The sequence below is a fragment of the Eriocheir sinensis genome, chromosome 4, assembly GCF_024679095.1.
Source record: "Eriocheir sinensis breed Jianghai 21 chromosome 4, ASM2467909v1, whole genome shotgun sequence".
Lineage (NCBI taxonomy): Eukaryota > Metazoa > Arthropoda > Malacostraca > Decapoda > Varunidae > Eriocheir > Eriocheir sinensis.
Window position 1 is genome coordinate 5391128 of NC_066512.1, and position 18035 is coordinate 5409162.

General features: G+C 44.4%; 1 long non-coding RNA gene across 6 annotated transcripts in view; it reads left to right on the top strand.

The window, feature by feature from the left end:
• The first annotated feature begins 11644 nt into the window (after positions 1-11644).
• Positions 11645-18035, top strand: part of LOC127008100 (uncharacterized) — a 38997-nt gene continuing 32606 nt past the window's right edge. For 5 of the 6 annotated variants that reach the window (XR_007760797.1, XR_007760802.1, XR_007760807.1 and 2 more), the window contains exons 1-4: positions 11645-11785; positions 13736-13833; positions 15584-15672; positions 16895-17001. This is a non-coding gene — a long non-coding RNA (uncharacterized LOC127008100). The remainder of the gene's footprint in view (positions 11786-13735; positions 13834-15583; positions 15673-16894; positions 17002-18035) is intronic. The other variant, XR_007760806.1, reaches the window with a different exon arrangement.

Genomic DNA, 18035 nt, shown 5'->3' on the forward strand with positions numbered 1-18035 from the left:
GTCGTGTTGGAGTGTAGTAAATAGTAAATTCTGGTGTTTCACAATGTCAAAGGGTACAGAGGAGCTGACAGAGAGGAAATAAGGATATGTGAATTGAATTCTGCAATAAGAAGATAAACACCACATTGTCGAGTTTGCAGTTTGCACTTTACAGAGAGAGAGAGAGAGAGAGAGAGAGAGAGAGAGAGAGAGAGAGAGAGAGAGAGACCTTGGCAGGAGCAGTCTGAAGAGAGCACAGAAAAGCATGTACGTACGTATATTCATAAACTATGCTGTGATGCAACGAAAAATATATGAGTCCTACGGAACCGAATGGAAATAAGTGTATAAGAGTTGTTCATGTGCTACTTTCTTTCGCCCCCATTTTCGTCTATTTGTTTTAATATTATTGTTACAAATTCTTGATAACATGATGCAGAATTTTCTCAGGAAGACGATGGCGACTTCCGTTTTCTTAATAATGAATGGTGGTGTCAGGAAACGGGGTGGGAGTGAGGTGTGTGAAGCCGTCAGTTTTTGGATGAATCGGGTACAGTAAGATGGCCGCCGCCCCAGCTTCGATGGCGGCACCTGCAAGATCTCGGCGCGCACTCTAACACGTGACTGTGGCGTGACGTCATCAAAACATTGGCTCGCTCAACGTGACGTGAAGAAGACGGGGCGAGGAGTCGAGGAGGTGCTGGCCCTCACACACTCTGAAGACCCCTCGACAACAACAGCCTGCCCCGTAACACTCACCACGAAGATCAGACCCAAACAAGCACTAAAAGAAGAAGTGAGAAGTTTTAGAGGCCGTGGTCCCAGCCCCCCGAGGCACTGAAGAAGCGCGCCCTAGTGCCCCTCTACTGGTAGCCAACAGCCTGGGCACAGGTAAGTGTGGCTCAGGTACAAGTTTGTTCAGGTGTTGTGTCAGGTACTTGGTACGTGTGTTGATTTAGTTTTGTAGTGCAGCGACTTGCCTGATGGGCGAGTCTCCCATAACTCACTCTGCGAGGGGCGTACCTCTTTGGCCGACTGGTTAAGGAGTGGCTCTCCCGTCTCGCTGGTCGCTAATTCGATCCCCGGCGCCAGCAAACCTCTCCTTGTATGGATTAATTCCTCATGTGTTTCGTTACACGCTGTGGTCGTGTGGGAGTGTAGTAAATGAGAAAATTCGGGCATTTCAGTTTGACCTCTTTTAACCTGTATCATTTTGTAGGATCTGGATCTGGATCTTAATACGCAGGGCACCTGTAGAGGTGCATAACACACATATTTGTGTTGGCTGTTGGGGGGACAGGGGAGCCAAGTGTGCAGAGGAGGGAAGTGAATCAAGTGCAATTGTTAGTGTTGGTGTGTTGTGGTGACAAGTGAGTATGTATTTGTTTTCTGAATGAGTCTGTTGTACCGCATTCTAAAATCTATTGAGGGAGGCTGTTCCAGTCACGTATGGTGCGTGGAAAGTATGAGTGCTTGTATGCGTCAGTGTTAGTGTGATGTGTTTGGTACTTATGGATGGATGTATTACGAATACGTTGACTGTTTGTGTTGTGTAGGTATGTTTGTAGGTCAATGTCAATGTGAATGTTTGTGATCTTGTACATAAGTGTAAGTCTGTGTGCTTGTCTGTGTATGTGAAGAGGTTCCATGTTTATCCGTTGTTTGATCTGTGTTGTGATTCCAGGCGTTGGAGTGTAGTTGTTTGTAATGAACCTAGCCGCCTTGTTGTTGATTTGTTCTAACCTATCAATGTTTCTGTGTGTGTGAGGATCCCACACCGTGGAGCAGTATTCAAGTGTTGGTCTCACAAGTGTGTCATAAGCTGTGTTTAATGTCAGGTGTGCAGTTATGTAAATTCCTCCTGAGAAACCTCAGTGTTCTGTGTAGGACCTCCTCTCGATTCTTTGGCTAATAGGTAAAGATTCGTTGTAGTACCGTGCTAGTATTTCATTACCTACCTTATGAAACTTCACTAGTTCTTCATATATATTTTCTACAAACGTTCAACAATCATGGAAACGCTTTCAAAATCCAATTCAAAGACTATTTATTGTTGAAAATACGAGATAATATTCACGAAAGCGTAGCCTCCTCTGGCGGCGGCCAAGGCGATGGTGCCGCTGCCGCAGCCGCAAAATAGCTCGCAGAGGGTTTAGGGTGGGGGAGCATATTTAAACTACTCCAACCGAACTTTACGATCTGCTAACGGGGGGACTTCGCCCCCCTCGACCCCCCACACCACACACACACACATGTGTATGCGACTTATTTCTGCGAGGAGGTATTTCTCACAACGCCGGCTGCACCGCCGCCAGAGGAGGCTGCGCTTTCATGAATATCATCCCCTATTTTTAACAATAAAGAGTCCTTGAATTTGATTTTGAAAGCGTTTCAATGATTGTTGAACGTTTGTAGAAAAGATATATGAAGAGCTAGGTAATGAAATACTGGCACGGTACTAAAACGAATCTTAACCGGCTAATGTTGATCATCGTTTCCGTTGATTACCGTTGATGAGGTTTCAGTCCCGGTCTGCCGCCGTAGCAGCGCTCCACAGGGCCGCCAACATTGTAACAGTAATATTAGCACCAAAAGTTGTCCTCAATCCACATCTTTGTAAAGTCGCAGGATTTAGTGAATAAGTGAGTCTTTAGCACTTTCTTGAAGATCACCAGACTGCCACTACTCTTAAAATCCCCGGGTAATTCATTAAAGAGCTGCGGGGCACTCTTCTCAAATGCTCTGAAACCCAGTTCCAGGTTGACTCCGGGCTCATAGAGTCTATACTGTTCTGCACTGTGTCTCAGTGACATGGCAGTGTCCAAATGAAAATCTTGTAGTAAATTCCTGTTTGGGCCACTCAGGAATTTACTACAGTGTTATTGACCGAAGAAGGGTAAGCCACTTCATGCGAAGTTAATATTTTCATAATTGATTCTTTTTTTGGTTTCAGAATGCAGTGCAGTAACGGACTTGGCAAATAGAATGGCGGGGTCGAGGGGGGGGCAAAGCCCACCTGTTAAGGGAGTTTAGGAGGGCAAAGCCCAGCCATTAGGAAGGTTAAGTTAGGTTAGGTTAGTATAAACATTCAGCATGCGGTGTGGGCCGGCAGAAATACGCAGCGCGGAATAGAACGGGGATGGGTCCACTACGCTGGTCAGTGATAACGGGTGGGGTGGAGCAGTGGTGGGGGTGGGTCAACATAAGAACATAGGGAGACTGCAAGAGGCCTAATGGCCTACACAGGGCAGCTCCAGATTCCCCCCCACTACCACCTGTCATCCTCGTCCATGTAGCTATCAAGTCTACTCTTAAAACAAGCTATCGTCCCTGCACTCACTGTCATTGCTGAGTCTATTCCATTCCCCACCGCCATATTACTAAACCAATGCCTGCCTATTTCCCTCCTAAATCTATACTTTTCTAATTTAAATCCATTACTGCATGTTCTATCCTGCTGGCTAATTCTCAGTACTTTACTGTTGTAACCTTTGACCCATTTGAATTCTTCTATCAGATCTCCCCGCACTCTTCGTCTTTCTAGAGAATGTAAGTTGAGATGTTTCAGCCTATCTTGATATGGGAGGTTCCTAAGCCCCTGAATCATCTTGGTCATCCTCCTCTGAACTGATTCTAGCAAGTTGATGTCCATTCTGTATTGTGGGCACCTAAACTGGACAGCATAATCTACGTAAGTGTGGCCTAACTAACACTAAATAGAGTCTGGGGATGACCTCTGCACTTTTTTGGTTACCTTCCTGTTAATAAAGCCTAATACCCTGTTAGCCCTATTCCTCACACTGATACATTGCTTCATTAGTTTTAGGTCAGAGTTCACTAACACTCCCAAATTCCTTTCACACACTGCTCTACCTATCACTGCGGTGTCTAAACCAGTGCTGTCCAAAGTTTTTCGCCTATTGTATCCTTTATTACCTTCTCCTACTGTTACCTACCCCCCATGGCTGATTAAACTCATTTATACTAGTATATTACCTATATTTATATTATATTTAGGTACACGTACATTACCTCCCTTCCTTGGTACCCGTCCCTCCCTCTCTCTTTTCCTTCATAGAACATGGGACGTTTCTGCTGTGTGTGTATTTACCTAGTTGTAGTTTTACAGGGCTTTACTAGTTGTAGTTTTACGCTCGTGTGGTCCCGTTTCCGTATCTGTATTTGTCCAACTTTTCCTTAAAGTTTTGCACATTTTTCACCGATACTACATCCTTAACTAGTCTGTTCCAGACCTCAATATTTCTTCGCGGGAAACTATATTTCTTTATGTCTCAAGCATCTTCCCTTCCTCATTTTTTTACAGTGTCCTCACGTGTTGCTGGTGTTTATTCCTTCTATTAGTAATAACTCCTCATTATCTACCTCTTTCATTTTGATCAATAATTTATTAATTTATATTAGGTCTCCCCTTTCTCTTCTTTCTTCCAGTGTTGGTAGGTCCATTTCCTTTAACCTTTCTTCATGGAACCATTTTGTTGCCATCCTTTGTATTCTTTCTAGTTTTTTTTTGTGTGTGTTTCTTCTTATGGGGAGACCACACCGCTTCCGCATATTCCAATTTTGGTCTAATCATAGTGGTTATAAACTTTTTCATCATATCCTTATCCATGTAGTGGAATGCCAATCCTATATTTCTTACCATTCTATACGTATCACCGAATATCCTATTAACATGACTCTCAGGCTGTTGATTATCCTGTATTGTCACTCCCAGATCTCTCTTTTTGAACTTTCTTTAATATTTCTTCGTCTCCCATTCTATATGCCCACTGTGGTCTCCCTTCACTCTTTCCCATTACAATTACATGACATTTTTTCACACTGAACTCCATCTCCCATTTCATACTCCATTCCCAAATCTTGTTCAGGTCATCTTGCAGAATTTCACAGTCTTTACTGTTTCTTATATGTCTCAGCAGTTTCGCATTGTCTGCAAACTAGTTCATGTAACTGTTTACCCTCTCTGGCATTTCATTTATATATACAGTAAACCCCGCTTAAGTCAGACCCGAATAAGCCGGATATCGGATAAGTCGGACACTTTCAGGAATTTTTATTTTATTTATTTATTATTATTTTTTTTTTTTTACGTTCTATCCCTACTGCACCGGTAGGCATTTTTTGCCCTTTGATTGAGTAATTTTAAGCCACTCGGCTTATATACTGGCTAAAATACCCTTGGGCTGCGTTTGAGAGAGCGACTCGGGGTGCACGGACCGATCTGTGTGCTCTCAAACACCGCAGCCCGGATTCCCATCCGGACTGCTCGCTGCAGCTCAGTTTGGAGGGGTGGAGCGCCTCCGTGCTGTGATGACGTCATCAGCTAATATGGCGGCCCAAAACAAACACATATAAGTGCTTCCGTTGAATATCACCTCTCTGTGCCACAATAACCACTGCAGCTTCCTTTTCATCCTCTGTTGCAAGGACCTCGTCGGCCAGAACAGCTAGTGATGGATGTTTAAACGTTGTCAAGAAGATCAGCGGACGCCATTTTGCTGCCAGAACTGCTATAGTCTGTTCAGAGCAAGAAGGCGGTTCAAGGTGGAGCTGGTATCGTCGTTTACCTCTACCCATGCTGCCAAATCAGCTTTCGTACATGCGTCTCTCTCTTATTTCCCATCCATGTGCTATTTGAAAGCGATATTTTATATATTCTGTATATAGTAAAGGAAGGTACATAGTACAATGAGTGTCGATGTTTAGGATTATAACAAGGATTTGTATAAATTCTATGACATGTGGCAGCGATTTTTTCCCATGTTGCCACGTTGTGGTGTTGGCAGTGGTGGTGGTGGTGGTGGTCGGTGTGTCCCCCTAGGTCCCTCCCCCGGGTAGAGAGGGAGAGAGAGAGAGATAAACAGGTGGGTTGTGGGTGGATAGGCCGGGAGAGAGTGCTAAGCTGATAATTGGCGGTCGAACTGGCAGCGCTGCACTCAAGGGAATTCTGGAATCTGCCACGCCTTCAACCGCCTTCATGCTCCGAACAGACTATAGAGAGAGAGCAGCGGACGCCATTTTCCTGCCAGTGAGACGCCATTACCATAGCAACGACGAGGCTTAACCCGGTAGCAGCGACGGGCCAAATTTATGGCTTTACCATGCAGTAGCGACGGGCCAAATAATTATGTGCCATGATTTAAACCCCCCAAAATAGATGATGCATAAACTGTTCACAAATGCTTTGATATATGTTATGAAATGGTTTGTGTGAGTGATGAATTTTTCTCATTTTTCTCGCTTAGAGGGCCATTAAGAAACATGATCCCCGCTGCTACCGGGTTAAATAGGGATGTAGTACTGTTTCAAATTTGATTTCTAAGACAGTAACATACACAATATATAATAATTAACCCGGTAGCAGCAGGGATCATGTTTCTTAAGGACCAGCGAGAAAAATGAAAAAAAATCATCACTCACGCAAACCATTTCAGAACATATATCAACGCATTTGTGATCAGTTTATGCATCATCTATTTTAGGGGGTTTATATCATGGCAAAAATTTGGCCCGTCGCTGGTACACGGTAAAGCCACAAATCTGCCCCATCGCTGCTACCAGGTTAAATTAATGGAGTTAAGACACAATATTTACAGAAAGATTTGTGGAGAGTAAGTTGCCTGGCACAAGTCTATGCCAGACTTTTCATCTCCAGTTAGTGTGGGATTATCCTCCCCGAGGATGTCCCACACTTTGCCTGTCAGGGGAGAAGCTGCAGGGATGCCGGGCCCACCCCCTAGAAAGTAAAACAAAAAAATGTCAACTAGCTATAATGTAACAAGCTTATTAGCAGAAGAAATGGAGTGACTGGAAAAGGTTACTAAAGCAGTTATATTTGCATTATATAACTCATACTAAGCTGTGACTGTTCAGCGCAGGCACAGATGACATGCCTTCAGTCAAATTTTTCCTATATTCTCCAATAATTGAATCTCCCCCTAGTTATTCTTAATACCTCACTTCACCTCCAAGCTCTATCCACCTAAATCTTCCTTCAACTGCCCTATAAACTCTGCTGAAAGACATGAATAGAGTAGAGAAAGCAAATTATTAGATAGTAGAACACAACAGTCACGTACCAGTCTCTCTCTGATGTTTCTTGATTTCTGATATTTTCCTTCGGGACTTGCTCTGAATGGCGTACCAACGCCGCTCGCAGTCCTCTGCCGTCCTAGTTGACCCAAACGCAGAGTTGATGGATTCAGCCACCTCCCCCCCATGCCCTCTTCTTCGTCGCAGAGGTGATGCTGGGGCCGTACTTCCCCTTAATCACCTCTCGATGGTCCTCCACACTGCTCACAAGAGCCATCGATTCTTCTGCTCCCCAGTTTGGCTTCCTTTTGAAGGAAACATGGAAATGCAGGCAACAGAAAGCCTATTGGCTCATTACGAGGTTGCCCGCTTTGGTGATTTAATCTGCTCGACAGCCACTTGGGGCCTGGGGAGCAGATGCAAGCACCTCGACATTGAGGAGCAGATGAAAGAACCTCGATATTGAGGAGCAGATGAAAGCACCTCAATATTCAGTTTACTCCCGACGCAGCGAAGTGACGGTCGATTCTATATTTGAAGGAGTTGATAGTATTCGCATTTACTACTTCTGAAGGAAGATTGTTCCAGTGACGGATGACTCGGTTTGAAAAGAAACTCCTTCCGATGTCTGTGTTACATCGACTAGACTGAATGGGTAAACCGTTATTTCTAGTTCTTGAGTTGGTTTGCAATTCAAAGAATTTGGAGTAATCGACGTTATTGATTTTTTTCAGATACTTGAAGACTTGAATCATATCCCCTCGTAGGCGTCTTTTCACAGCCGAAGCAGCAGAGCCAGAAGCGTCCATCGTGAGGGGCGATGAATGTTAATTTTGGCGCGCCGGGTTTGTTGATGTCGGTAACTTGTCGACAAGCAAGGATAATACATATTATCCTAAACAATCAAGCTAATATGCTTGTAAATAAGTTTATTAATGCCATAAAACCCTAAATCTTTGTCGTATAGGCTTCGTTAAGAGGCTATAACCATAAACAACTAAGCTTTTGGATTTTCAGCGTGCCAAGACCAAGACCAAGACATGGCGAAAGTAATGCCACTCGCGCTTTTACGTGAAGGGAAGATCCAGCTGCTAGCAGTAAAGTTAAAACCTAATGCTAGAAGGAAAACAGCTTCTAGCATTCACTCTAAAAGGACTCCTAGGACCCTTTATTAATACGGCCCCAGGTCAGCCTCCTGAGTTCCCGCAGAGCTGCTACAGCCCCGCTGCAGAACGTGGCATCACCAGAGGCAGTTCATCAACACCTACGTAACCTGGTGGAATGGACTGCTTGCCTCGCAGCAATGCCTGGAGAACATGACTGTGCAGCGCTTCAAGGAGCTGATGAACGCATGGCTGCCGTCATGAAATGCCCAGGCATCAGAGTTGGGCCTTCAGATAGGGAACACTAAACATATTTCCTTTGGCCTGAAAACACTGTAACTGTGTGTAATTGAAATGCCAGAATTTTTCTCATTACAACACTCCCACACGGCCACTGCGTGTAACGAAACACACGAGAAATTAATCCAGACAAGGAAAGGTTTGCCGGCGCCGGGGATCGAACCCGCGACCAGCGTAACGGGAGAGCCACTCCTTTACCAGTCGACCAAAGAGGTACCCCACTGGCTAAGTGGGTTAAGGGAGGCTCGCCCATCAGGCAAGTCGTGTCATTACATAATGTGCACTACACTGAACTCTGTAATATAATCTTGTAATCTGTATATATAAAGAGAGAGAGAGAGAGAGAGAGAGAGAGAGAGAGAGAGAGAGAGAGAGAGATTAAAATCATAAGAGATGGAGGAGGAGAAAGAAGGAAGAGGAGTAGGAGAAGGAAAGAAGACTAGGAAGAGGAGAAGGAAAGAGGAGGAGGATAGGGGAAGGGAAGGAAGCTAAGATGGGAAATATAGAAAAGAAGGAATATGAGAAGGAAGAGAAATGGAGGAAGGAAGGCAGAGTAAGAAATGCGGAGAAGGAGAAAATGATGGAAGAATATTAGACAGGACGAGGAAACCAGGAAGAGGAAGGAGGAAGGAGGAAGAGGAGAAATGGGAAATGAACAGTAAGAAGAGAGAGGAGGGAAGATTATAAATGGAAGAGGATGAGGAGAAGAGAGAAAGGGATAAATATAAGGAAGGAGGAATTAGAAAAAAAAAAACTGTATAAAAGGAGGAGAAAACAATATTATAGAAAGCAGAGAAGTGAGGGAAGAATCTCAGAAGAGAAGGTTATGGAAGGAGGAGGAAAGAGAAAGATGAATATTAGGAAGGAGGAATAAGAACAAAAAAGTATAAAATGAGGAGTAAATTATATAACAAAGAGGAGACATGAGGGAAGAATATTAGAGAGAAGGAAAAACATGATCAAAGGAGAGAAGAAAGTATGGAGAGAGGATGAAGAGCAGGAGGATGATGACAGAGAGGAGACACAAGGGAAGACATGAAGGGAGGATGGAATTTTAGATGGTAAGAATCATGCACACTACTACAACTACTACAACCACTACTACTACTACTACTACTACTACTACTACTTCTACTACTACTACTACAACAGCTATCACTACTACTACTATGCTTGGTCCTGGGCAAAGTGAGTCCTGGGTCATCCTGCCTCTGCTGCTGCTGGTAAGGTCTTGGTTCCTGAGCTCCTGGCACTGTCACTGTCCGCTGCTGGCCGGCACCTCACCTGTGGACGGTAAGAGGTGTGAGCCGTCTGTCTGTCAGGTGATTAGGGACTGAGCAAGGCACTGGTCCTGTTTGTGAAAAATATCTGATTCAAATAAAAAAAATCCAAACCAAACATAACAAAACCACAATAGGTCTTAACTCATAATTCATATATTCTTCCTTACTAATGAGACTTCCTATACAACAAAGTGAGGCCACTTTTTGTTGATTTATACCATAGGGCACTGGCTGTCATGGGTTTGAAAATACTCTAAACTTAACCTAACAAAACCTGTAGCTCTTGACTCAGAAAATTAATTTATGCTTTCTTACTAGTGAGACTTCCTGTACAACAAAATGAGGCCACTTTTTGCTGATTTATACCATAGGGTGCTGGCTATCATGGGTTTGAAGATACCCTAAACTTATCCTAATAAAACCTGTAGGTCTTGACTCAGAAAATTCATATATGCCTACTTACTAATGATACTTTCTATACAACTAAGTAAGGTTATTCTTTGTGGCTTTATACCATAAGGCAGGGGCGGATCCAGGGGGGTGCCCAGGAGGCCCGGGCCCCCCAAAAAATCTCCGACCCCCCAGAAAATCTCGAGCGTATGCGGATAGTCGGTACATAACTGACACGCTTATAATGTGCCGCAACTATAATACGGAATGTGTCGTCGTCTGTAGGCACATGCAGGCGCGGATACGGGGGTGGGGAGCTAGATGGCCCGGGCCCACCCCCCAAAAAAAATATTAGGATAACTAAAATATTTGAAATACCCATGAATTGAGGAAACATAAAATATATTTAAGATACCCCTAAAAAGCTAGAGAGCTGGGGAGCGAAGCCGGCCGCCGCTAGGTAGCTCTGGACGCTGTCCTCCAAACTTTAAAAAATTCCTCCTTTTAGGTTCCCTGGGCTTTACTACGCGGAGGTGGACGGGATGCTCAGGCAAGATTTTTTTTTTTCGGTGTCTGATGTAATTTTTCACTCTCCTGCAGGGCAGGAGAGTGAAGTCTATCAATTATAATTTTCAGAAATTTGGAATTTGTGGTCAGAAAATATTATACGGATAACATGAATAGGCTACGGCCACGTGAGCCTACGTCGTCAATGAATGTTTCTCAAAATGGATCACCTGCTCTTAATCAACTCAGCAGCTCCATTGTTCAAGTGCTGAACATACAGTAGTTACTCGGCCACTCTACACTGTCAAGCACAAAACGGTCATTAAAGGTGGTAATATAGCGGCATAGGTCAACCTCACAGGTGCCATACGCGTCGCCTGCCACTCTCCCCGTCATAATACAGAATCATTACATACTCACCACTGTCACCAGACAAGTTCACTTGGTACCTCTACAGTATATAGTGCTCCAATCACTTTGACTGCACCTTACACCTAAAATCAAGTAAATATTAGAGGCAAGAAGGAGAGAAGGCACACTTATGACTTTCGCGCTCTCTCTCTCTCTCTGCCAGAGCCATCCCAATCTCGTATGCCTCTTCTTCCTGTCACGCGCTACAAACACCCCTCCGCCAGTTGACAGCTTGACATCGCAGCACTCTACACACAGTTTTATGAACCCATCATTTCTCTCTCTCTATCTCTCTCTCTCTCTCTCTCTCTCTCTCTCTAGCTACTTGGTAGAAGGATAGATAAATGTATTTTCCTTACAGTCATTTTCAGTTTTGTAATTTTCGTCGTGCAAATCATGCGAGGCTGAACAGTAATTTAGTTATTGTGGTGCCCGACACGGACTGACGCACTTATCATAACACTTCCCTTTTGACCAACACAACAGAAATGGAAGGGAAGCAAAACACAGTGTGCGAGTGTTGGAAAATCAGAGAAGAATCACTTTATTAATAAGAGAAGACAGCTATATAGGTGCGTAACAATGACAGGAGGAGCCGTTGCAAAGGGCAGCCATCATCATCAGCAGCAGCAGCCAAACGTAAACAAACCAAGCCTGACACTCGTGCTGGACGCCGCCCACGGGACCCCGCCACCCAGCGCCCTTTCCCTCCCACTGGTGACGTGCCCTCCAGGCTGCTGGCCCATCAGTGCCCCTGAAGTAGATCCTGCCCTCCAAACCCCGCCCATGCATGACCTCGCACACACCCACACCCCTCCACTGCACTCCACGCCTCCATCTTGCTTGCTTACTTACTTGGTTGTGTTGTTTAGAGGCCTCACAGTCGTGGCTGCTGCTGCTCCCGGTCCTGCTCAACAGGGCGATTTGGTCCGGTATGGTGTTGGTAGTCCTACATCTTGAGGTGTAGCCCGGCACTGGGACTGTTTGTAGCAGCTTGTCTAGCCCATTCTTTAACCTGTTTACCGGGCAACCTGTTAGGTTTGGGACTTCCTTAGGCAGGCTGTTAAAGATTCGTGGCCCTTCATGGAACAGACTGGAGGCCAGCAGGGTCCTGCCTCCACCTGCTGGGGCTCTTGTGGGGAGGGATCTTCTGCTGCACTTTCGTCCGGTCCGCTGATTGACGTGCTCTTGCACCATACTAGGCTCATTGCCAACCTACCTACATGAAAAAATTTATCTTCAACAAAAAGTATTCAAGAATGCATTCACGAATACTCTTGTGAAGTATTCATATTTGTATTGAAATTATCAGTATTTAAGAGTATGTATTCGTATAAATATGAAGTATATATTTATTTATTATATATATATATATATTTTTATATATGAGAAGTTTAAAAAAACCCTAACATAAAAACCTCCCTCTGGCCCAGCCTTCAAGAGGTGCATGTTTCCCTTGACAGCTTCTCAGAGTTACCATGACAGACCTTGGCAACAGGCTGCACCATTCAGCGTTACGCCGCCATGGACAATTCAAGCAGATCTCACTCTCGCACAGCCATGCAAAAGAGAGAGAGGTAGCGACCCTTTCTGAGGAGAGTGACGTGGCACCAGCGTGGTCTGGTGGGGAATCCCTGCGTCGTGCTCAAGTTAGAATTGATAGACTATAGCGGACTCATTTTTAGTTGAGCTATGAGACAATGAATGTGGTCAGCAGCTGCCATATCCACTCCACCAGTTCATCAATGAAGAAAGGCTAGCCCAAGAATCTTGACATTTATCCTCCTTAACTACTTGGGTGTTATTCCAGAATTCAGATGTGGTTAGCTTAGATTAATTGGTCTTTTTTATTGACCTTTTCCGTTATTTTGAGCACTTTACCATTAAACATTTACTGGTCGGTTAGGTCAGGCTGTGGCACTGCTCTGTTGTTACTGGTGGGTGTACTTCTGGAGTTTGCCTGAAGGTGATGGCTCTATGTTAATTATTACTATATATTGTTAATTTTAATGAGGACTAGGTGGCCCCATACTCTGCCTGCTAAATTTTTTGGCTGGCCCCGGCCCGTGATTTCTTTAATTCTTTTTTTTTTTATAATATTGAGGCAAGGGCAGCCAGCCAAGTTAATACCTACAATATGAATTCTGTTTTGGTCCCTGAATGCAGTGCAGCAACAAGGGAGTTCTGGAAAACAGAAGGGGGGTTGGGTTGGTTTAAATTTATCCGGCATTTGGCGTGGATGGCGGAAATTTGCAGCTTGGTACTACGGATGAAGCGGAAGTTGATTATTGTGTGATTTCCTGAACAAAACAGTGTCTCCATAATAACATCAACATTATAGTTTGTCCAGAAGTAATCAGGCACCATCTTTATGTTAGATTTTGATGTCTTTAAAATTTATCTCCAATTCTTTCTCTCCCTCTTTCCTCCAATGTTCTCTCCCTATCTCATTCTTCCCTTTCTCTCCCTATCTCACTCCTTCAATGTTCTCTCCTTATCTCACTCCTCCCTTTCTCTCCCTATTTATTTCCTCCAATGTTCTCTCCCTATCTCATTCTTCCCTTTCTCTCCCTATCTTTCCTCAAATTCTGGTGACAAAACAATTTTTTTTATTCGTCCATATATTTGTTAGCTATTGGTATGTTTTTTTTAAAATTACTCTTGACAAATATTCCTGGCAAGTTAAGTTTAATTTGTGCATTGTTACAGGTCATCAGTGGATGGCAGACATGAGTGAAGCAGTCCTCTGGCTGCCACAGCAGGTTGGGGACCTGTACCACTGACACTGCTCCAATGGAACCAGACTTGTAAGTACCATGTCACGCTGACCTGTGGAGACTTTTGTTTGTTTTCAGTGTCGCTACAGTAATGCCTGGGTTTACGAGTGCCTTACTTTACCAGTGTTTTGATTCACAAGCAAAAAAAATCACTAAAAATGCCTTGGTTTATGATTGGTGACGGTGTAGGAGCACCCTGTCTGTACACGTTGAGGACACAAGCCTTTGTTTGCTGCAAGGTGAGGGCGCTCACACTGCGTTGTGGTAGACTCACAGAGGCAGCGCCTGGTTGTGTTGGTGCCCCTGTGTGAAATCTTTGTGTTTACAACACTACTACAATGTGCATTCATTTTATATGGTTTGCAATAAAAATTCCAGAAGGATTTAAGCTCATAAACCGAGGTATGACTGACACTATCAAGGAGACTGTCTGGCAGCACAGTAAACCCTCGATGAGACGGACTAATTGGGGGGAACTTGGTTCATTATTGCCGAGAGTCCGTTATGAGTGGCGGTTATTTTAAAATACTTATAATATTACCGGCGAACCTAATAAATGTAAGCATATAGTGTATATTACTGTGTGTGTTGTCAGCACATTGTCTGTATAGCTGCACAGCACACTTGGCGAGGCACTGAGGCTGCCAGGTTGGCAGTGGGCCGTATTGTTACGGATATGGATAAAATTTTACAAGTGCACCACTGGAAGACCAAACCGTTAGTTAGTTTGTGTTGTGAAATAACCTGCTAACTCTTTTTTATCACATAAAGGATTGATGACTTTCAATGCCTGCCGTGCTGCTGCAGCCACAAAACAGGTTCAGCTTGCTTACTGTTTCTACATTTCACTCAGTGCTCACAAAGAACAAAAGTGGACAAGATAGAACAAAATCAAGCAATTTTTTTCCTGCTGTGTATTCCCCCAGGTGTGCATGCTCACCTGGTTTACTCCCCTGGTGGGCTTCCCAACCCCACAGTCCCCATGATGAGGAGGGGAAGCCGCACTCTGCTGATGGTCTCAGTACATAATTACATAGACAAAAACAAATACTGATGAAAGAGCTGGATAGTGCATCCTATGCAATCAACTTATAATAATGATTAGATCAAGAGCTACAGTCCATTTAGTGACATATACTGAACAGTGCTTGTACTGAACAGCAGAGTGACTTACAGGAGGTATTTCTGGTAGTAAACAACCCCCGCCATGTTTGCTGCTTATTTCCACCACGCCAAAGCCAATGAATTTCAAACTAACCAAACCTAACCTGGCTCCCAGCGACCCCCACAAGCTGTGTCAGCACCGACACTCACAAACGCTTGGCAATTTCCCATTACATTTACGTCCTGGATTGATGCGTGACATTTTTTGTGGTGTGAATACGTTCTCCATTTGAATGTGAACCACAAGCAGGGAAATATTTCACGGGTGGGCTGGAAAGACTACAGTAACCCAAGGATTGGTCAGCAGAGGAGAGCAAGCTGGCTAGCAGTTGTACTTACCGGTTCGTCCAGAAATTATTCTTAGTGGATCCCCGTGGATTTCTGACCCTCTGACCTTGTCCGTTATGGCCGGAACTGTTGTAAGCAGGTCTGTTATATCCAGGGTTTTACTGCATCTTATGTATTAGCAAGTTGTGATTATTTTGTGACATAGCTGTGTCAGTGATGTGTTGTTTCCTAGTGTTGCATGTAGTGTGTTGCTTCAAGCTGTTTTGAACACAGTGGACCCAGAAGTCTGCAACTTGCTCAAATCCTTGTTGCTTCTCTCTGATTTCAGGAACGGTGCCAGGGAGACCAACGCTGTGTGAGTGTCCCAGTGGCTTACTGTGCTGCGCCAAGGTGTTGACAAGTAACGTGGAGGTTGAGGTGAGTGAATTACTGTTATAATTGAGTGGGTTGGCAGAGGCTGGGTTAATACACCATTCTTAGAGGCCTCAAGATGGAGATAAATAAAATGGATTACACACACAGGAAGGTTGAAGGGATTGTTATTACTGTGATGGATTACAGACACACTACTGTTCAAGGGAAGGGAAGGGAAGGGAAGGAGCGAACGACTAAAAAGTAAAGAGAAGAGATAGAGGAAGAGGAAAGGAAGGGAAGGAAAAGAAGGAACAACCAAAAAGTGAAGGAAAGGAAATGGAAGGAAAAAAAGGAGTGAACAACCAAAATGTGAAAGGAAGAGAAAAAGTAGAGGGAAGGTAAGGGGAGGAAAGAATGGAGGTAGAAGGGAAGGAATACCAATGCTGATTTAGTTAATTAATAAACAAACAAACACATTGAAATGAATCAAACTAACACACACACACACACACACACACACACACACACACACACACACACAACACACAGGTGGTTCAAGTCTGGCCATGTCATGTCTGCCTGGCCACGCACCAGCTGAGAGCACAGGAAGTCTGCAATAGGCCTATGGTAGGTCTTGTCAAGGCAGCTCCTGTCAACTAACCCCTCCCAACATCACTGTCCATTCCACTCATCCACCACTCTGTTAGTATTGGCACTCACTCACCACATTACTGCCAGGCCTGTTCCACTCATCCACCACTCTGTTAGTATTGGCACTCACTCACCACATGACTGCCAGGCCTGTTCCACTCATCCACCACTCTGTTAGTATTGGCACTCACTCAACACATGACTGCCAGGCCTGTTCCACTCATCCACCACTCTGTTAGTATTGGCACTCACTCACCACATGACTGCCAGGCCTGTTCCACTCATCCACCACTCTGTTAGTATTGGCACTCACTTGCCACATGACTGCCAGGCCTGTTCCACTCATCCACCAGTCTGCTAGTATTGGCACTCACTCACCACATGACTGCCAGGCCTGTTCCACTCATCCACCACTCTGTTAGTATTGGCACTCACTCACCACCAGGCCTGTTCCACTCATCCACCACTCTGTTAGTAAACCAATTCTTGCCTGTGTCCTTGTTGAATCTGAATATATCCAGTTTAAACCCATTACTACATGTCCTGCCCAGTTCTCTAACCATAATAATCTTATTAATATCCCCCTTACTAAAGCCCTTCATGCTGTTATAAGATACACAACACTTCATTACAGCCGCTGGACCCACCACCCATCGGCAAGTGTTCCAGGAGGCAAGAAGGAGTGACTCTACACCATGGAACTTTGACAGACCTCCTCCTCCTGCCTTCAAGTCTGGCCAAGTAAGTGTGTGTGTGTGTGTGTGTGTGTGTGTGTGTGTGTGTGTGTGTGTGTGTGTGTTTCTAAAGGAGTGACTAAAGACTCTCTCTCTCTCTCTCTCTCTCTCTCTCTCTCTCTCTCTCTCTCTCTCTCTCTCTCTCTCTCTCTCTCTCTCTCTCTCTCTTATTGTTATTCACACAGGTACGAACGATGTCACCACGACCCAGTCTGAGGAACTGCTGGACAAGTACCATAGGCTCATCCAGCAGTGTAAGTCTAAATTTCCTAACATTTTGATTTCAGGAGTTCTATCACGGACTTGGGCGGAGAGCGACTTCTTCAGTAAGGCCTTCAGCCTAAACAACCGCTTACAGACTCTTTGTAGGGAGCTTGACGTGGAGTTCTTCAACCCATGGGACAATTTCTATGGACAAACTGAGCTCTTCCACAGGGATGGATTACACCTGTCTCCCATCGGGGCAGCCAGATTCGGAAGGCTCCTCAACGACGCAGTACATGACACCCGATCAAAAAACGACCCTCAGCCACGTCCCTCCACCCCGCCCGTGTAAATAGACGCCATGCATCGCAACAAACCCGTAACCGTGATATCGCAAGTACCTCCTCCTCTATTACCAAGCCTCTTGATAACTTAAAAATCCTTAGTTTCAATGTGCGTAGCCTAAAAAACAAATTTGATGAACTGAGATGTCTTGCTCTAACATAAAATTTTGACATGATTGCTATAACCGAAACATTTATCGACACCACAAATATTGATTTAAGTTCCGAATACAACATAGATGGCTACAGACTCTTCAACAAAGATCGTGTAAACCGTAGAGGCGGTGGCGTCACCCTTTTTGTCAAAAACTATTTGCAACCCACTGACAAAACACCAAGAAACAGTAACGTTGAACATTTGTGAGTGCGAGTAAACATTGCAAAAGTCAATTTAAATATATCTGTCTCCTACAGACCTCCCAGGCAATCACTCGATGACGACCTTGAAATGTACAGCGTCTTAAGGCAGTCACTTAATAACAATGACTCACTG